At 40.1% G+C, this 21,434-nt stretch overlaps 1 long non-coding RNA gene across 3 annotated transcripts; it reads right to left on the bottom strand.

Moving 5' to 3' along the window:
* Positions 1 to 11: 11 nt before the first annotated feature.
* LOC118659626 lies at positions 12 to 21,434 on the bottom strand. 3 transcript variants are annotated; one of them, XR_004968649.1, is made up of 6 exons: positions 19,582 to 21,434; positions 18,376 to 18,534; positions 3,564 to 3,704; positions 2,618 to 2,874; positions 1,358 to 1,449; positions 12 to 367 (listed from the first exon to the last, which is right to left on the bottom strand). It is a non-coding gene; the product is annotated as an uncharacterized LOC118659626 (long non-coding RNA). The 3 variants fall into 3 exon arrangements; XR_004968648.1 differs by having other exon boundaries at positions 14 to 367; positions 2,618 to 2,794; positions 19,582 to 21,433; XR_004968650.1 differs by lacking the exon at positions 2,618 to 2,874 and having other exon boundaries at positions 13 to 367; positions 19,582 to 21,432.

Below are 21,434 nucleotides of genomic sequence, written 5' to 3'. Positions count from 1 at the left end.
GCCCTTCCCCTCACCACCTCCTCCTGGGCTGAGGCACCTCCTTCAGGAGCACTTTGACACTAAACTGCCCCATGTCCCTTGCAATTTGGCGCGTTCTGCCCAAGGGTTCACGCAAGAGTCTCATAGTTGATTTCTGAGACACTGTTTTCCTCCCTGATATAAAGCACAATAGCGAGGAGAGGATTTTTTTCCTCTCGTTGATGCTGGGAGCTTACCCTGACATCACTGAGCAGCTGAGTTCAATATTGGATCCACCTACCTGTGGACTTGTTCTTTTGTGAGAAAGACAAGTCCCTACTGTTAGCTTCATCACTATTCTGCTGCTTATAATTCTCAGCTTCCACACTGAATGAGATCCTTAACACTCCTGAGGGTGGACAAGGTTGTAGCATTTCATGGTATTGCAAAACAACAACAACAACAAACACGAAAACAAAAACAAAAAAAGATGGGAGCAGAGAGCAGGACAGGGGAAGGATGGGAGATGCCGGAAAGAACACCAGCCTTCCACCGACTCCAGAGGGAGACGTCCGGATAAAGGGCACGGCACAGCTCTAAGCTGGGCTGGCAGAGTGTGATGCCAATGAGGATCTCAAAGTGTGACCACAGAAAAGGGGTGAGGGAGAGACAAGACTGCAAAAGAAGCTAAGGTCGGATCATGGACGGCCTGGACGGACACGCTAAGGATTTGGGACTCATTTCTAAAGGCCATAGGAGACCACTGGCAGTTTTCAGAAGAGACATGATCATATTGACATTTTCAAAAGATCCTTCGGGCTGCCGGTAGAGAATGCTTAGGGACCTGGCGATACTAGAGGTTGACAGGTCACAGAGAACACATGGGATCAGGAGGCCCTGAAGTCAATGTGGCTTAGTACTCTTGCTGCTCACCTGGATGGCTTCACACTAGAATCGTCGTATCAGGAATGTCAAGGTGGAAATCTATCCCACTCATGGGACTTGACAGCTTATGTCTAGAAGTTACAATAAAGTAGCACGATATGCCGTATCTTTTCTCAGACCAAGACACTCTCAGAACAAAGTGGACAACTTACCAAAACCAAGATTTACTAAAGTGGTAAGGAAAAGGGTGTGGACTCAGCTTCCAGACAGAACAACAGGTCAGTGGCACAGACAGAGACGCACACACAGAGAGAAAGCGAGAGAGAAGCTGAGAGGAAGGAAGGGACCTCAAGAACGAGAGTACAAGACAAGTGACACGACCTGACACCCCATCAGCTGGGCTGTACTCGATGTTGTTTAGAAGCGAGTTTATAACATAGAGTCCAAACATAACCGAAATACAAGCAAATGTCACCATACTGTTCACAAAACCTTTAATGACACAGATGCTTACCTTGATCAAGTGTGCATACTTCTTCAGTTGTTCTGAAAAGCATTGTGTAATCCTTGCAGTAATGATCTAAGTAAAACTCCAATTTTTAGTCCCTACAACAACAAGAACATATAAAATATAAATAACTAGGAAGGTATTACAATATTTACCCCCAACAGTTAGCATTCATCAGTAGAACTTTCCCATTTAAAAACATACTTATGAGAAAAAAGATAATCAAATCCAGAGCCCCTTTATTCTATTTCTGGACTTTCCAGTGCCCAGTATGATAAGTGCAACCTCAACTACTTTTGCTAGACAAATTTTGTGCAGGTGAAACTACTGTAAAAACACTGTGATCTCGGTTCTCTTCCATTACCTATTAGCTGTTGATCTTCAAAAAACCATCTCTAGAGCCTCAATATTTTCTCCAGAAAATGGGGAAATACCAGTTAATTCACTGTGAAGTTTTAAAACTAAATAAAATATGTGAAAAATACCAGAGCCCGTTATTAGGGTTGGAAATCATTTCATTATAAAACAGTTTTCATGATAGTAATGATTTGTCCTAAGAGAAATAAAAAAATTTAAAAGTGCCATGTCTCAGAATACAACTTCTTTATCTCAAGGAAGATCACAAAAATTAGAAAACGTGCTGTAATATTAACTCAGATGTTGATATTTTTATTCCATTCAATTTTATTATCAAGGGTCACAATACCCAAGTGTGTGACCTTTAGAATTCAGTGTTAAACAGAGTGCTGGCAAGGCTGTGAAAGTGCAGTGTTAGCACCATTTAAACGTAGATCCACTAGGAACCTGAAAGACACAGAAGGCAACAGCACAAGTGCAGCAGAGAGCCCACAGCTAACCAAGCGTCATGGTCTTGGAAACACACTCTGACAGGTTTTCTCATCACTAATGGGGATCATGATTCCCTGGCCTTGTTGACAATTCATTTAGCTAAACTGCAATTCTCTGAACTGTAAGCACTACTAGAATGTAGGTATTGTTACAGCATAGCAGGTATTGTTATAGACCTTCAACCACAGTGCAGGCAGTCAGCTTGTCAACATGAAATGCACAGGGTCACCCCCAGTGTTTATTTACCATGTTTCCTGGCTTCCTGCTGATCTTAGGACAAAGATGACTCACAAGCCCTTACATAGCCAATATCTTCAAACAATTCTGTGTTTTGCAAAAAATGCTCTGGGTTCTTAAGGCCAATTTCTGAGTCACCTGAGCACTCCTGGAAGTTTTCACTCTACACACAGTATTTACCTTGCCAACTGAACAAGGGGGGTCAACAAGTGAATGAATTCCTTCTCCCATCAGAGTATTCCATTTAGGCTCCTCAGAGACCCAGTGAAGAAGGAAAAAGATTGCAGGTATGTGAGAGAAGTGTAGAAGAATCCAGACTGAGATTCTGTGACAAGTCTTCATCCTTCATCTGAGAAACTTTCCAAAGGATTCAGACATAAAGATCTGTTCAAAAGGTGAGACTCAACCTTCTGGTGGTGGTCTGAATTCAGTAAATACTCCCAATCCCGAGAAGAAGAAACAGATATTGATTTTTTAAATCATGCCTCCTTGTAATTAGGGGGGTGGGAGTGATCAAGGAGGGGTCGATGGGGGGAGAAGGAGACATATGTAATACTTTAAACCAGTGTTAAACTCAACCTTCCCCTTTAATATAGTTCCTCATGTTATGTTGACCCCCAATTTCATTGTTACAAATTAAACATAATTAAAGCATAGTGATTAATCACAAAAACAATATGTAATTATATATGTGTTTTCCCATGGTATTAGGCGACCCCTGTGAAAGGGTCATTCGACCCCTAAAGGGCTCACGACCCACAGGTTGAGAACCACTGCTTTAAACAATAAAAAGTTCAATTAAAGCATTCAAGTTCCATTTTCACATTAAGTTGATCTAAGAATATGAAAAAAAAAAATCCCAATGCTGGCCCAGCAGGTGTGGCTCAGTGGTTGAGCATCAATCCATGAACCAAGAGGTCATGGTTCAATTCCTGACCAGGGCACATGCCCAGGTTTCCGGTTTTATTCCCAGGAGGGAGTGTGCAGGAGGCAGCCAACTGATGATTCTCTCTCATCAAGGATATTTCTATCTCTCTCCCTCTCCCTTCCTGTCCCTGAAATCAATTAAAACATTTTAAAAATTAAGTAATCACAATGCTGGAAAATGAAAGGAATATCAAAACACCTAAATAACTTTAGTGATCTTCTAAATCCTCTGTTGTCATTTCCAGTCTCCAAAGCACTTTCTCCACGAGATTTGAGGCTCTTTCATGTCATTTCCACAGTCTCCACAGCACCTTCTCCAGAAGGAGATGTGGGACTCTTCCTTTAATGAATAATATAAAAATGCTTAGACAAAACCACAATTATTCATTTTGTTTTGAACAACAACAAAAAAAAGAGGTATACATTTGGAATCAAAAAGTTCAATAAAATTCTAAAAAGAAACTTATTGTAGGCTTTTTCAGACTTACCCTGTGATATGATAAATGCCTAAAATTAAAACAAAATGCTTATCTAAGAATTGCATCTAAATAATAGCCTATTAACAAATAGTATCTAAATAAGAATTATGGTGAGCTAGAAGGGAACAATAACAAAGGGGGGACGCCGAAACCGGTTTGGCTCAGTGGATAGAGCGTAGGCCTGCAGACTGAAAGGTCCCAGGTTCGATTCTGGTCAAGGGCATGTACCTGGTTTGCGGGCACATCCCCAGGGGGTGTGCAGGAGGCAGCTGATCGATGTTTCTCATGGATGTTTCTAACTCTCTATCTCTCTCCCTTGCTCTCTGTAAGAAATCAATAAGATATATTTTTAAAAAGGGGGGGGACATCTATAATACTTTCAAAAGGAAAGATTTTAAAAATAAATAAATAAATAATTATGACATATAGCTATATACTATCTTCTCACCAGCTCAACACATGCACCATGGGAACTAAAAAAGGTAAAATAAAATTAAACAGATTAATGATAAATATTATAAGAAAAGATAAAGTATGTGTGTAAATAAATTTTAAGAAAAGAGTAGACAAAAATTTAAAAATCTACTAGATAGAAGCCTTGCCAGAAAAGTGTCCTCAAACCGTGGCTCAACCTGTATTGACCTTATGTCCTTTATAAAACTAAAGATTACCAGAAGAGCTATTCATAACCTACAGGTTTCTTAATGATCTCATCATTCTTAGACAGTCAGAAAAAAATCTTTAGAAAAACTAAACTTTCCCTTTCATCTTGCAAAACATAACTAGGAAATGCCATTCAACTTTCACTAGCATGCCTTACTTGAAATTATTTAATGGTATTTTATGGGTTTTTTAATTGTGGTTAAATATACATAATGTAAAATTTACCATTTTAACCATTTATGGTGTACAAATTCAGTACCATTAAATACATTCATTCATAAAGTTGTGTAACCTCAATGCTATCCATTTCCAGAACTTTTCCATTATCCCAAACAGAAACTGCCAATTCAACAACTCCCCCTTTCTCCCTCCCTCAGCTTCTATTATATTTTCTGTCCTTATGAATTTACCTATTCGAAGCAAAGTACCCCATGAAGGTGGAATTATACAGTATTTATGTTATGTTGGGTATAACATCCTCAAGGTTCATCCATGTTGTAGCACATCTCAGAATTTCCTTCATTTTAAAGGCTAAATATTTCGTTGTAGGCATATACCACATATTGTATATCCAGTCATCTCTCCATACACATTGGGGTTGTTTCCAATTTCAACTATTGTGAATAATGCTGCTATGAACACTGGTGTTCGACTGAGTCCCTGCTTTCAAATCTTTTCTTTTTATTTCAACATTTTTTATTAAGGTATTACATATATGTCCTTATTCCTCCATTGCCCCCCACCCCACTCCCATTCATGAAATCACTCCCCTGGGTCTGTGTCCATTGGTTATGCTTATATGCATGTATACAAGTCCTTTGGTTGACCTCTATCCCTTACCCCCACCCTCCCCTACCTTCCCTCTGAGGTTTGAGCATCTGATCGATGCTTCTGTCTTTTGTGTATATATACCCAAAAGGGGAATTGTTGAATCATATGGTGATTCTAGGTTTAACCCCCCCCCTAATTTATCTTGAAATTTATTGTTGAAAATATTATAGATGTCCCTTTCTATCCCCCATTGATCCCCTCCACCCTGCCTAGGTTTAACTTTTTGAGAAACAGCAAATGGTTTCCAACAGTGGCATTTTTTACTTTTCCACCAGTAATCACAGGGTTCCAGTTTCAACATCCTCACTTATTTTTTTCATTGTTTAATATATCAGTCATCTCAGTAGGTATGACATGATATCTCACTGTGGTTTTGATTTGCATTTGCCTAATGATTAAACATGCTGAGCACTGTTTCATGTGCTCATTGGCCATGTACATATCTTTAGAGAAATTCCCGTTCAAGCCCTCTGTCCAGTTTTAAATTGAATTGTCTGATCTGTGGTTGTTGAATTTAGGAAAAACCGGCATTAGAGCTGCACTCCCACCTGAAATGTCTCAAATCTACACTGTACCTATTATTGACTCAGCTTCCTTTTATGAAATCCCATCCTCCCAGTCTCTAAAAGCAGATAGTATTTTATTTTATTTTTATTTTTTAAATCTATATTGTTGAAAGTATTACATAGGTCCTCCTTTCCCCGCATTAATCTCTTCCAGGCCACTCCCATCCCCACCCCAATAGTAGTTTCTTTTTTTTTTTTTTAATTAAATCTTTATTGTTCAGATTATTACATTTGTTCCTCTTTTTTCCCCCCCATAACTCCCCTCCTCCCAGTTCCCGCCCCACCCTCCACCCTCACTCCCCACCCACTGTCCTCATCCATAGGTGCACGATTTTTGTCCAGTCTCTTCCCGCATCTCCCACACCCCTTTCCCCCCCAAGAATAGTCAGTCCATGCCCCTTCTATGTCCCTGATTCTATTATAATCACCAGTTCATTCTGTTCATCAGATTATTTATTCACTTGATTCTTAGATTCACTTGTTGATAGATGCATATTTGTTGTTCATAATTTGTATCTTTACCTTTTTCTTCCTCTTCCTCTTCCTCTTCTTAAAGGATACCTTTCAGCATTTCATATAATCCTGGTTTGGTGGTGATGAACTCCTTTAGCTTTTCCTTATCTGTGAAGCTCTTTATCTGACCTTCAATTCTGAATGATAGCTTTGCTGGATAAAGTAATCTTGGTTGTAGGTTCTTGGTATTCATCACTTTGAATATTTCTTGCCACTCCCTTCTGGCCTGCAAAGTTTCTGTTGAGAAATCAGCTGACAGTCATATGGGTATTCCCTTGTAGGTAACTGAGTTTCTTTCTCTTGCTGTTTTTAAGATTCTCTCTTTATCTTTTGCTCTTGGCATTTTAATTATGATGTGTCTTGGTGTGGTCCTCTTTGGATTCCTTTTGTTTGGGGTTCTCCACGCTTCTTGGACCTGTAAGTCCATTTCTTTCACCAGGGTGGGGGAAGTTTTCTGTCATTATTTCTTCAAGTAGGTTTTCAATATCTTGCTCTCTCTCTTCTTCTGGCACCCCTATAATTCTGATGTTGGTACACTTGAAGCTGTCCCAGAGGCTCCTTACACTATCCTCGCATTTTTGGATTCTTTTTTCATTTTGCTTTTCCGGTTGGGTGTTTTTTGCTTCCTCGCATTTCAAATCATTGACTTGATTCTTGCGCTCCTCTGGTCTGCTGTCGGGAGTCTGTATAATATTCGTTATTTCAGTCCGTGTATGCTTAATTTCTAGTTGGTTCCCCAATATAATATCGAGGGTCTCATTAGTTTTCTTGTAGATCTCATTAAGTTTATCGGCGGCTTCTAAACAGTTCTTGAGAGACCTTAAAAGTGTGGTTCTGAACTCTATATCTTCCATTGACAATTTTGTCCTGTTTCTTTGTCTCCGCATTTTGTTATGTTTCCTTGGTGCACCCCCTAGTGGTCTTTGTGTGCAGTCTTATAGTTAAACCTTGATTGTTGTAGCTAATACCAGGGAGGGTTTGACCTCCAGGCCAAGTGGCTATGAGAATCAGCTGTGTCTTCAGTGAGAGAACTTCTGTCCTCTAGGGAGGTGCTAATCTGGCATTTGCCTGAGGCTATCCGGCAAATGCCTCTGTGCAGGGCTTGGGCCGGGCGGGTCGCACAGGATCAACAGGGTGGGCCGGAGAGAGCAGTTATGGCGGCTCTCAGTCCTGTCCCCAGGGGCTCTGCCTCTCTGAGTCCCAGCACCCGCTGCAAACCTCGGAGAGAAAGCTGCACTCGCTCTGACCGAAGCCAGACAGTCCCGCTTCTCCCGTTTGAGTCTGGGTCCCTAAAGACTCGCCTGTATCTGGAGCTCAGAGTCTGCGACTCCCTCCCGATTGAAAACGCCAACCGCGCCCTCCGCCGCCAGCCCGCGCACTCCGCACCTCAGAATTTGACTTCAGCACTGCGCCTCCTCTGAGTATCCGTATGCGTTTCTCTTTCCTCCTAGTTGTAGGACTTCCCAATAGTATTTTCATACTCTCCCTTACTCCTGATGGATGTCTCAGGACTTGCACATTCCCTCAGCTCTGTCTCTCATCTCTGTCTTCTCTCTTCAGAGCCAATCTTTTCCCCCTGAACTATCATAGAACAGTATCCTTGACAACAGTCTCTCTACTCTCCAGCCAATCCTACACATCCTACACATTGCCACCAAAGTCATAACCTCTCAAAATACAGAACTGAAGATGTACTTTCCATTTTAACATCCTTAACAGGCTCCTTCTGTGTACAGTTTAAATTTCAAGTTCCCAGGTACAAACAAGGCCCTTCAGTTTGGATCCACTCAGCACCTGCAAGCATCTCTCCACACCCAAACCCTGAGTACATCCGTTCTGAACTTAGAAAATATGTTTTTCCATAAATCGTTTGGCTGATTCGCTCTGCCTAGAATGCCCTTCTTTTCCCAACTTCCAGTTCAATCAGCAACTTCTTTGAGAAATCCTTCCTTCAGAGCCAGTCCCCTGACTCTCACCACACTGTGGACACACAGGTATTATTTGGCATTTTAATTTATCTGCATACAGCATTTTAGTTATCTATTTATTTGTTCAACTAAATCTGAGTCACATACACCTGGTATTGATTCCTAACCAAATACAAAATATCTTCCCCCATATAGTAAGAAGACTAAAGAACAATATGTTTTCCAGACCAAAAGGACTGAAATTAAAAATCTTATCGTTCTATTTACAAGCAATCTTAAGATAAAGGAGACAAAAGAGACAATTCATCTAACTGCACATCCATGGAATCTAGTAAACATGCAATCATCCTTTGGAGAATTTAAGATGGAAACATAGAAGCAAAGAATTAGTTTGAGCCCAGCCAGCATGGCTCTGTGGTTAAGCATCGACCAATGAACCAGGAGGTTACAGTTTGATTCCAGGTCAGGGCATATGTTTGAGTTGCAGCCTCGATCCCCAGTGTGGGTTGTGCAGGAGGCAGCCAATCAATGATTCTCTCTCATCATTGATGTTTCTATCTCTCTCTCCCTCTCCCTTCCTCTCTGAAAAATAAAAATACATATTAGAAAAAAAAACAAACAAAAAACCAAACACTTGTTGGATATCGTCATGCCACTTTCACAACTACACTAACCATATGGTTACATGGGGGTGGGAGGGAGGGCGGGGCGGAAATATCATCAAAATGGTCACTGGCGCCCTAGCTGGTTTGGCTCAGTGGATAGAGCGTTAGCCTGTAGACTGAATGGTCCCAGGTTCGATTCCAGTCAAGGGCACATGCCCGGGTTGCAGGCTCAATCCCCAGTAGGGGGCGTGCAGGAGGCAGCCGATCAATGATTCTCTCTCATCATTGATGTTTCTATCTTTCTATCCCTCTCCCTTCCTCTCTGAAATCAATAAAAATATATTTTTAAAAAAATGGTCACTGGCTTCAACACTCCTGGACAGAAATGCTTTTACACATGCCCTCAAGTTTAGGAATAATTCAGTTTATCGTTCCCAGTATATTGTTAGAAGGGTACAATGTTCATCAGGAAACAGTTAATGGGGGAAAACACAAAAAAGCAATGTCCAGGTACCAAGATTGCAGTGCTTACCACTAAGGAATTTAACATTAGTCAAAAAGTCTTGAAATCTCTTGTCAATAGCCCAATAATTAATTCAACTGCTATAAATATATTCTCCCTCGCCCCAAAACTTTTTTTCTAAAAATATTCAGTAAGAAAAGTTGAAATAATACAGTGAACAACTGTTTCATCTAAATCTATCAATTGTTAAGGCCTAGCCTATTTGGCTCAGTGGATAGAGCATCGGCCTGCGGACTGGTCCTGCGTTTGATTCCAGTCAAGGGCACATACCCAGGTTGCGGGCTCAATCCCTAGTAGTGGGCATGCAGGAGGCAGCCAATCAATGATTCTCTTCTTACCATTGATGTTACTGATGTTCCTCTCTCTCTCTCTCCCTCTCCCTTCCTCCCTAAAATCAATAAAAAATGTTTTAAAAATAAACAAATAAATCTAACTGTGGTTACCATTATGCCATATCTGCTTATGTGCATGTGAGGGATTTGAGTGGGGGGTGCTGACTACCTGAAAATCCCCCACATCATGACTTCATCATGCATTTCCCCAAAATAAATATTCTCTCCTATACACCACAAAACCATCATCTTGCCTAAGAAAAAATTTTTCTAACATCGCCTAATATTCAGTCCATTTGCAACTTTTTCAAATTTTCCCCAAAATGTTTTTTTAAGATAATTTTCTAGAACCAGGACTCAATCAAAGTTCATTCAAAATGGTGCAAAAAATATTGCATTTGGTGATGCCCTTTAGTCTCTTTTAACCTAGAATAGGCCCCACCTTTTTCCCCCTCCATGACTAACTCTTTAAGGAGACCAGAATGTAGACTATCCCATATTCTGGATTTGTCTAATTGTATCTCATAGTGGTTTTTTCTTTAAGTCTTTATTATAGAAAATTTCATATATATACAAAGTAAACAGAGTAACATAATAAATCTCCAACAGCCATTTTCAATAATTCCCAATTTCTGGTGGTTCTTGTTTCATCTGTACCTCCATCCATTCCTCATCTCATTTTACAAACTGATCCTCTAGCCCCCATACTTCCTATAACTGGAAGTTAGGTCTACATATTCATGTCAAATATTTTGGGGAAGAAAACTGAGTAGATGACATCATGTCTCCATGCCACATTATAGCTGTAGGTATAAAAGAGTCCTCTGTCCCCTATCAGTGATGGTAAACCCACCAGGTTGTGGAGGTGGAGAACAACATGCAGCTTCAAAGTAGAGATGCATTTGTTTCTTCACTTTGGGTGACACCTCGGTGCCATGCTAACACCTTTCACGCAATGGCATTACTATCCCATTTACAATCCTTGTCTGAATCAGAGGTTACACTGGAGTAAGAGGTTACACAGAATAGCGATTTTCAAATTCTACCATTCCTTCTATATTTATTAGGGGGCGTTCTTCTTTAAATAAGGGTTTTCCTTTATTAACAGGAGATGAACTGCAAGGCTTCCTAAAAAGTCAGGGCAAATGCTTAATTCTCTCCCTTTAATTACTAATTTTTATTTGTTTCTATTCTTTTTTTATAATCAGTTAGAAATATATGTAGTTTACATATAAATAAATGTACATATAAATTTATACATAAATTTATGAAATATAAATACATATATAAATATATTTTCATTAACTTCAGAGTGGAAGCGATAGATAGAAACAGCAATGATGAGAAACTTTGATTGGCTGCCTCCTGCATGCCCCCTACTGGGGATCAAGCCAGCAACCCAAGCATGTGCAATGACAGCAAATTATTTTTTTTTTTTTTGCTTAAAGTATTACAAAGGGTATTACATATGTGTCCATTTTATCCCCCCGCCCTAGACAGTCCCCTAGCCTCCCCTATCCCCCAATGTCTTATGTCCACTGGTTATGCTTCTATGCATGCATACAAGTCCTTTAGTTGATCTCTTACCCCCCTACCTCCTGCCCCGCAACCCTCCCCAGCCTTCCTGCTGCAGTTTGACAATCTGTTTGAGGCAGCTCTGCCTCTGTATCTATTATTGTTCAAAAGTTTATAATGGTCTCTATTATCCATGAATGAGTGAGACCATGTGGTATTTTTCCTTCATTGACTGGCTTATTTCACTTAGCATAATGCTCTCCAGTTCCATCCATGACGTTGCAAATGGTAAGAGTTCCTTCCTTTTGAGAGCAGCATAGTATTCCATCGTGTAGATGTACCACAGTTTTCTAATCCATTCATCTACTGATGGGCACTTAGGCTGTTTCCAGATCTTAGCTATGGTGAATTGTGCTGCTATGAACATAGGGGTGCATATATCCTTTCTGATTGGTGCTTCTGGTTTCTTGGGATATATTCCTAGAAGTGGGATCACAGGGTCAAATGGGAGTTCCATTTTCAGTTTTTTAAGGAAACTCCATACTGTCTTCCATAGTGGCTGCACCAGTCTGCATTCCCACCAGCAGTGCACAAGTGTTCCTTTTTCTCCACATCCTCTCCAGCACTTGTCCTTTGTTGATTTGTTGATGATAGCCAGTCTGACAGGTGTGAGATGGTACCTCATTGTTGTTTTGATTTGCATCTCTCCGATGATTAGTGACTTTGAGCATGTTTTCATATGTCTCTTGGCTTTCTGAATGTCCTCTTTTGAAAGGTGTCTATTTAGGTCCTTTGCCCATTTGTTGATTGGATTGTTTATCTTCCTTTTGTTAAGTTGTATGAGTTCCCTATAAATTTTGGAGATTAGGCCCTTATCGGATATGACATTGGCAAATATGTTTTCCCACACAGTGGGTTTTCTCGTTGTTTTGTTGATGGTTTCTTTTGCTGTGCAGAAGCTTTTTATTTTGATGTAGTCCCATTTGTTCATTTTCTCTTTCGTTTCAAGTGCCCTAGGAGCTGTATCAGTGAAGAAATTGCTTCGGCATATGTCTGAGATTTTGTTGCCTTTGGATTCTTCTAGAATTTTTATGGTTTCCTGTCATACATTTAAGTCCTTTATCCATTTTGAGTTTATTTTTGTGTATGGTGTAAGTTGGTGGTCTAGTTTCATTTTCTTGCATATATCTGTCCAATTTTCCCAGCACCATTTATTGAAGAGACTATCTTGGCTCCATTGTATGTTCTTGCCTCCTTTGTCAAATATTAATTGAGCATATTGGTTCGGGCCGATTTCTGGGCTCTCTATTCTATTCCATTGATCTATATGCCTATTCTTGTGCCAGTACCAGGCAGTTTTGAGAACAGTGGCTTTGTAATACATCTTGATATCTGGTATTGAGATCCCACCTACTTTGGTCTTTTTCAGGATTGCTGCAGCTATTCGAGGTCTTTTTTTATTCCAGATGAATTTTTGGAGAGTTTGTTCTAGATCTCTGAAGTATGCTGTTGGTATTTTAATGGGAAGTGCGTTGAATTTATAGATTGCTTTGGGTAGTATGGACATTTTAATGATGTTGATTCTACCAATCCATGAACACGGTATGTTCTTCCATCTGTTTATGTCTTCCTCTATATCTTTTTTCAACGTCCTGTAGTTTTCTGAGTAGAGGTCTTTTACCTCTTTAGTTAAGTTTATTCCTAGGTAGCTTAATTTTTTTGGTGCGATGGTAAACGGGATTGTTTTTATAATCTCTCTTTCTGAAAGTTCACTATTGGTGTATAGAAATGCCTCGGATTCCTTGGGGTTAATTTTGTATCCTGCTACATTGCCAAATTCATGTATTAAGTCCAGTAGCTTTTTGATGGAGTCTCTAGGGTTTTGTATGTATAATATCATGTCGTCTGCAAATAAGGACAGTTTTACTTCCTCTTTTCCAATTTGGATGCCTTTTATTTCTTCTTCTTGCCGAATTGCAATGGCTAACACTTCCAGTACTATGTTGAACAGGAGTGGTGAGAGGGGGCATCCCTGTCTTGTTCCTGTTCTTAGGGGAAATGGTGTTAGTTTTTGTCCATTGAGTATGATGTTGGCTGTGGGCCTGTCATATATGGCTTTTATTATGTTGAGGTATGATCCTTCTACTCCCACCTTGCTGAGAGCTTTTATCAAAAATGGGTGTTGAATTTTGTCAAATGCTTTTTCTGCATCAATTGATATGACCATGTGGTTTTTTTCTTTCAATTTGTTTATGTGATGTATCACATTTATTGATTTGCAGATATTGTACCATCCTTGCATCCCTGGGATAAATCCTACTTGGTCATGGTGTATGATCTTTCTGATGTACTGCTGGATCCGATTTGCTAAGATTTTGTTGAGGATTTTGTCATCTATGTTCATGAGGGATATTGGCCTGTAATTCTCTTTCATTGTGTTGTCTTTACCTGGTTTTGGTATTAGGGTGATGCTGGCTTCATAGAATGAGCTTGGAAGTGTTCCTTCCTCTTGAATTTTTTGTAGTAGTCTGAGGAGGATAGGTTTTAGTTCTTCCTTGAATGTTTGGTAAAACTCCCCTGTGAAGCCGTCTGGTCCTGGGCTTTTGTTTGCTGGAAGCTTTTTGATGACTGCTTCAATTTCTTCCATAGTTATTGGCCTGTTGAGATTTTTAGATTCTTCCTGATTGAGTTTTGGAATGTTGTATTTTTCTAGGAATTTGTCCATTTCCTCCAGGTTGTCTAGTTTGTTGGAGTAGAGCTGTCCATAGTATTTTTTAACAATCATTTGTATTTCTGTGGGGTCTGTTGTTATTTCGCCTCTATCGTTTCTGATTTTGTTTATTTGGGTCCTCTCTCTTTGCTTCTTGGTGAGTCTGGCTAGAGGTTTGTCAATCTTGTTTATCCTTTCAAAGAACCAGCTCTTGGTTTCATTGATTTTCTGTATTGTTTTTTTGGTCTCTATGTCATTTATTTCTGCTCTAATCTTTATTATCTCCTTCCTTCTGCTCACTCTGGGGTTTTCTTGTTGCTCTCTTTCTAATTCTTTGAGTTGTAGAGTTAGATGATTTACTACCATTTTTTCTTGTTTGTTGAGATAGGCCTGTAGAGCTATAAACTTCCCTCTCAGGACTGCTTTCATTGTGTCCCATAGGTTTTGGATTGTTGTGTTTTCATTGTCATTAGTTTCCAGGATGTTTCGAATTTCTTCTTTGATTTCATTGGTAACCCAATCAATATTTAATAGCATGCTATTCAGCTTCCAGGTGTTTGAGTATTTTGGGTTGTTTTTATTGTAGTTTATTTCTAATATTATGCCATCGTGGTCTGCGAAGACGCTTTTTATGATTTCAATTTTCTTGAATTTGGGGATACTTTGCTTGTGACCCAATATATGGTCTATTTTTGAATAAGTCCTATGAGCATTTGAGTAGAATGTATATTCCCTGGCTTTCGGGTGAAGTGTTCTGAAGATGTCTATTAAGTCCATCTGATCTAGTGAGTCATTTAGGATTGCTGTATCTTTGCTGATTATTTGTCTAGAGGACTTATCCAGTGCTGTCAGTGGTGTATTAAAGTCCCCTACTATGATTGTATTGTTGTCGATGTCTCCTTTGATATCTTCCAGGAGTTTTTTTATGAATTTGGGTGCTCCTGCATTGGGTGCATATATGTTTACCAGGGTTATATCTTCTTGTTGTATTGATCCCTTTAGTATTATGAAGTGGCCTTCCTTATCTCTTGTTATGGCCTTCACTTTGAGGTCTATTTTGTCCGATATAAGTATTGCTACCCCAGCTTTCTTTTCCTTTCCATTTGCCTGAAAGATATGTTTCTATCCTTTCACTTTCAGTCTGTGTGAGTCCCTTCTAATGAGGTGGGTTTCTTGTAGACAGCAGATGTATGGGTCATGTTTTTTTATCCATTCAGCCACTCGATGTCTTTTGTTTGGAGCATTTAGTCCGTTTACGTTTAAAGTTATTATTGAAAGGTACTTGTTTGTAGGCATTTCTGTTTTTGTGTGGCTGTTTTCTTTCTGAGCTTTTTATTTCTTATTTTTATACCAGTCCCTTTAGCATTCCTTGCATTGCTGGCTTGGTGGTGATAAACTCCCTTAGCCTTTTTTTGTCTGTGAAGCTTCTTATTTCCCCTTCAAGTTTGAATGATAGCCTTGCTGGATAGAGTATTCTTGGATTCAGTCCTTTGCTTTGCATCACTTTGTAAATTTCCGTCCATTCTTTTCTGGCCTGATGTGTTTCTGTTGAGAAATCATTTGACAATCTAATGGGAGATCCCTTGTATGTAACTTTCCGTCTCTCTCTTGCAGCCTGTAAGATTCTCTCTTTGTCCTGAACATTTGCCATGGTAATTATGATGTGTCTTGGTGTGGGTCTTTTTGGGTTCACCTTGTTTGGGACTCTCTGGGCTTGTGTGACTTTTTTCTTCCCCACCTCAGGGAAGTTTTCTGATATTATTTCTTCTAATAGGTTTTCTAATCCTTGTTCATCCTTCTGTTGTTCTGGTACCCCTATTATTCGTATGTTGTTTCGTTTCATGTTGTCCCAAAGCTCCCTTAGGCTCTCCTCCTGTCTTTTCATTTTTTTCTCTTTCCTTTGGGGGTTTCTTTGTCTACCCATGTTTGATCTCACTGACATATCTAGACGTTGAGTCGTTCAGTGGCTGCTCCCTTGGTGGCAGTGACTCCTTGGTCTGCGGTTGCTCTTCGGGCGGTTGCGGTAGCAGCTGCTCTTCAGTTGGCAGCAACTCCTCTGGTGGGTGCTGTTCACAGCTGTGGTGGCTCTTCTGGCTGGTGGGGCGAGGTTTCACGTACAGCTGCTGTTCCTCAGCAGAGGGTGTGGTGCTCAGGAGGTTGCTGTTGCTTGGATCTGCTGCGTTGATTTAAAGGCACAAAATACAACACAACAAGGCACCACGTACCAGGCACTATACACAAATATATTCACGATATTAATAACCCCAAATAAAGGTGACCACCTGAATTAAGAGAATTAGGGGATTAGGAAGAAGGAAGAGAAAAAGAGAAAAGAGAAAAAAGAAAAGAAAATTGGGGACCAAAAAAAGGAGTGCAAAAATGAAATTGGGAAAAAGGAGGGGGGAAAGTAAAAGCGAGAAAAGAAAGGAAAAGAAAAAAAAAGAGCGAAAAGAGAGAATGAAGTGGAAGAGGGGAAGAGACTTTTTTATATGAGGAGAATACTCCTATAGAACAGCCATTAATCCCAATAAATTCCAGCAACAGCTCCCTGGAGATGAATGCAAATTAGAAACAACCAATAATATAACGATGAAAATAGAATGGAGAACACTAATCCCAAAATAAAATAAAGAGAAAATAAAATGGCACTTAAAAAAAAAATGGTAAAATGGTAGCAGTAATAATACTGGTTAAAAATAAGAAGGTAGTAATTAAAAGGGTAAAATCAGGTGATGGAATAAAGAAGAAAAAAAAGAAGAAGAAGAGGAAAAGAAAAAAAAAGAAAAAAAATTGGTTTCTTAGTTAAAAGGTGAAAAAAGAAAAAAAAAATATTGCAGTAGTGAAGGTCCTTCGGTTCTTCTATTCTTCAGTGTGGCTCGCCTTAGACCTGCCAGGTATTCAGGAGAGTGTTGAGTTTCCCTGCGATACACTGTTCCTCTGTGTTGTAAACCACAGTCCTTATTTTAAAGCAAGCCGCATTTGTTTCCCAGACTGCCTTATTTTGTGTTTAGCAAAGAGTCAGTTTGTGGGTCAGCCTCTGGGTGGCAGTGTTCTGGGGTTGGCCTCTGAGGCTACAGGGCCTCTCTGTCCAGTGGAAGTTCACTGCCCAGAGCTGGCTGCGTAAGAGTTACCAGTGCTGTGTTGTTGCTGGGATTGAAAATCCCTCTATAGGCCAGACCCTGTTAACTCCCAGGGACTGATCAGGTTATTTTAATCCTTGATCTCCTACAGGGTGGAATCTGGGTGTGGCTGTGCTCCTTGCCTGGGGGCTGGGGGGAGGAGTCTCACTCTCCGGAAAGAATGGCTGCCTCAGCCCTGGGCTCAGGGGTGTCTCAGCACTCAATTCGCTGCCACCTCTCCCGGCCCCCCTTCTCTCCTCAGTCTCTCCCCAGATTCCACTCCTCCGCACACTCTCCCTCTCTTCAGCACAGGTGAGTGTCTGTATCCGAAATGTCCCATGAACAGGGTTCAGTGAAAACAAACAAACAAACGCCGGCCGCGGAAACGGGGAAGGCTTGGTTTCTGTAAGCTTCTTCTCTTACCGGGACTGCATGGTCTGGTCAGCTCTTCAGGCTGCCCCCTTTAGGCTCAGTCCTCTGTGATCACAGACCGAGCTCTCAATTCCCCCGGCAGCGCCAGGAATCCCGCGGTTCTCCTTTCCCCTGTTAGGGGCTGTGCCTGTCCCAAGGGACGCGGCTGTCTGCCACGCGGTCTCCCTCCGACTCTCTGGGCTCAGAGGTCTGGCAAACTTTCCTGCCCAAATCCCTGTTTTTTTTTTTACCTTTCCAGGGGAGTTCTGCTCTTCCCGGCTGCAAACCGTCTCGCCAGCTGAGGAATTTCGCCAATTCGGGGTGGATGTTACTAGTTTCAGCTGCTCACTCCATTTGCTCAGGGACACGACCTGGGACGCGTCTGCCTATACCGCCGCCATCTTCCTCAGCAAATTATTTTTTTTTCCTTTCCCTTACTCTCTGAGTATTTTTACTATGAACTTGATTTTTATTTATTTAACACTTTGCAACCAAATATAATCATGTGCTAATATATTCTTATACCCTTAAATTTAAGTCTTATAAATTTTTTTGGCAATAACTAATTGAATTACTCAAGTGTTTAAACATTACCATGAAATTGATAAAGAACAGTGCAAAAAATGATGATATAGAAAATAAATGAAATGCTTATTTCCCTACCATTATCTTCACTACATGTTAAAACATATATCTAGCTACTGGGATCATTATATATTGTTTTTATTATTTCTGTTAAATTTTAGGATAAAAACTTTGTTTTTTTAAAAAAATTACTCAATAATCAATCAAATACTAAAATTCAAATCAACTCACCTGTTGAACAGGACTATCAACTGTAAAGGCCTTGTAAAGAGCCAATGCCTGGCTTTTACTTCCTTTGCTCCAGATCACCATATTTCCAGCCACATAGAGTTCCTCGTCATAATCCACTTCTCCAATTTCACTTCCGCCTCTCCTTAACTGCCAGCTTTCCTTAAAAATTTACATACGTAAGACATGTTTACGCGGTTTTTATTTCTTTTGCAACATTATGGAGCAAGATTTATTAATTAAAATTGAACAGCAATCCAGATACAAGTCTCCTACTCTGTCTGTGGAGTAAGACTCAGTCCAAGCCCAACTCTTAGGTTTGGTGCCACTGATTAACAGAGGAGGGGGGTGTGGGTGTATGTATCATACTGTATCTTACAGGATTTCAAAAATGGGAATTTACCTCAAGAATTCTCTATATTAAGTATTTTATTATTACATTACCATTTTATGCTGCCAAAAACATAAATAAACAAAAACTAGACCTTACCTATATATCCAAAAATTAAACCAACATTCTTGGGAGACTAAAGACATATGAAGCATATGGGGGGTGAAGCAGAGGGGGCAGTGAAGTGCACATGGGACACTGGGGGAGCTTACCCACCATGCAGACTTCCCTGCTTCACAACTGCATATACATTCACCTTCCTGCCCTTGTGCCAACCATCAAAATGAACAGGGCAGAGAAAGGTTTGGATTCCTAACTACAGACTTCCGCTCCTGGAAATTTTGGTATCCCAAAAGGGATACAGAAATGGAATTAAGATGAGAAAGACTGACTGTTTAACATGCACTTACTTCTCATTCCCCTATTTAAAAACTAGTACTGTATCTACTTATGTGGCATTTCTTTTCTCCTCTAGAAACATGTAAGTTTTTGGCAGCAGGGACCATTGCTAACTCGACTATCTAACCATCAAATAACATGAAATCTGGTCCCACATACTAAGTGAAGAAAAAGAGATTTAAATGGACCATAATCATAGTGACTCTCATTATAAATCCCTGAGTTATATGTCTAAACAGCCATGACACTATAATACAATTAAGGTCATTATTTTTAGCTTTGATAAAAATGACCAAATCTTAACCAATACCCTAGAAGTAGCATCATACTCATTTCTCAGTTGCATCTGGGTAGCCTTAAATTACAAGTAGATCGAATCTCTCTACATTTCAAAAGCAAACTGAGAACCTTGATAAAACCTTCTGTTTTTCGTGGATTGTAACCTCCTGCAGGGATCCCACCAAGCCAGCAGCACCATCAGACGACCACAACTCAGAGGCTGGCTGCAGCTGCCGAAGCTGAAGGTTCAAAGCATTAGGGTGGTGTCTGCAGTGGTCTCGACCAAAAGGAACAAATTCCTGCAAATCCCCAGCTGCAATCATTGTTTCCCTTTCTTCAGAGAAGTTCAACATGGCTTTCAGATATCAATATTATTTCTGTATGAATTCAAACACATTCTGGACAGCTGTTGGAATCAAAACGAGAAGAAAATTATCAGAAGTTTACAGAAGAGCCATTAATCCTTAGATGAGTGTCATACAATCCTATCACACTGTAGGTGTACAAGTAATCATAACATCAAAGGGCATTCCAGATCTGATTCTTTCAGGTAATTAGTTACCATTTCATAGTTACCTTACACTATCAGTACATAATTAACATTACAGCTACATGTTAGTTGCTGACAAAATCAACTGTAGGAAATCACTGGGCTGAGAGATAAGCACTTATGTCTGACAATATTGATCCTACATTTCCTACTACTACTCACTAATTTCTCCACATTTCACATTTAAGGATTTAGACAAGTTTTACTTTATAGTAAATGGCTCTCAACATTTAAGGGCATTTCTGTTCAAATGCTGGAACAACATTTAAAAAGCACACCTAACAGATCACTGGCATATTGAAATGAAACAAACAAAAACAACATATCATTTCTAATTCATCAAAAGTTGAACCACTTGGTGCTTTAAGAAACTATTCAATGTCATCATTAATTTTGAGCCTCAATCCACCTAAACATATAATTGCAAGCAATTCCAATTTCTGGTGCAAACCCAAAAGACCAAGGCATGAATAAAATTACTGGCAATGGAACAGTCATGCTTGTTTGCAAACTTAACAGTTCTAGCTTTGAAAGAACATAATCTACTACAGTTCAGCTTATTACTACAAAGAAGTGGATGAGCTGTGGGTGGAAACAGCCCTCACCCCTTACTTCCAGAACATTTCTACGAACAGTAACTGACAGCCAGTCAAATTCGGCCACTGTAGAAGGTGGATGACAGTTCTGTCTCAGACAACTCTTATATGGAAAACGGTTTTGTGGCATAGAGGTTAAGCTGCAATCCTCAAATACAGGAATCAAAACAAACATTCATGTCAGCACTAGACAACCTTTAAAAACAGTGTTGGAAATGGCTTTCACATCACAAACAGTTTAATTTGACTTGGTTTCTCCTCTGAGGTCTTTTTGGCACCAGCAGCTTTCTTGGCTGAAATATCTGAGCCTGTGGTTCCCATGCAGCTCCTCTAGGGTTGCAGTTAAGTTTTCTGTGAATTAAGTGTTATTCCTGAGAGAACGGTTATGTCACATTCATGACACTTTTTCCTCCTTCTGATAAGTCAGTTTTGAGAACACTTAAACTTGGGCCATGACTGAGATAGTGCCTGTGGGAGCCTCATCAGAGTACGCCGGATGTTCAAGGCCAATCTGAGCAGGAGAATCCTAATCAGGATGTTCAAGGCCAATCTAAGCAAGGACACAGAGATTGTACTGTACACACTGGGCAGGAGTACCTTACTATAACCCAAATACTGATGTCACTACTCGGCAGGAAGCCTTTGTGTCTAAGTTAGTATAAACGTGTTACTAACCAGCCAGTGGGTGGCTGCTTGGTATGGCTCCTGTTTGCTACTGTATTAGCAAGGGCTGCTTGGCGCAGCCACTGTGTGAAGCTACTTTGAAGCACCGTTTTGTCTGCTGGCTCCTTGTTAGCAATGGCTACATGGCCTGCAAAAGAGACTCTCCTGCCCTAACCGGTTTGGC

This window comes from Myotis myotis, unplaced genomic scaffold (assembly GCF_014108235.1).
Source record: "Myotis myotis isolate mMyoMyo1 unplaced genomic scaffold, mMyoMyo1.p scaffold_m19_p_62, whole genome shotgun sequence".
Lineage (NCBI taxonomy): Eukaryota > Metazoa > Chordata > Mammalia > Chiroptera > Vespertilionidae > Myotis > Myotis myotis.
This window is presented reverse-complemented; position numbering and strand designations above follow the sequence as displayed.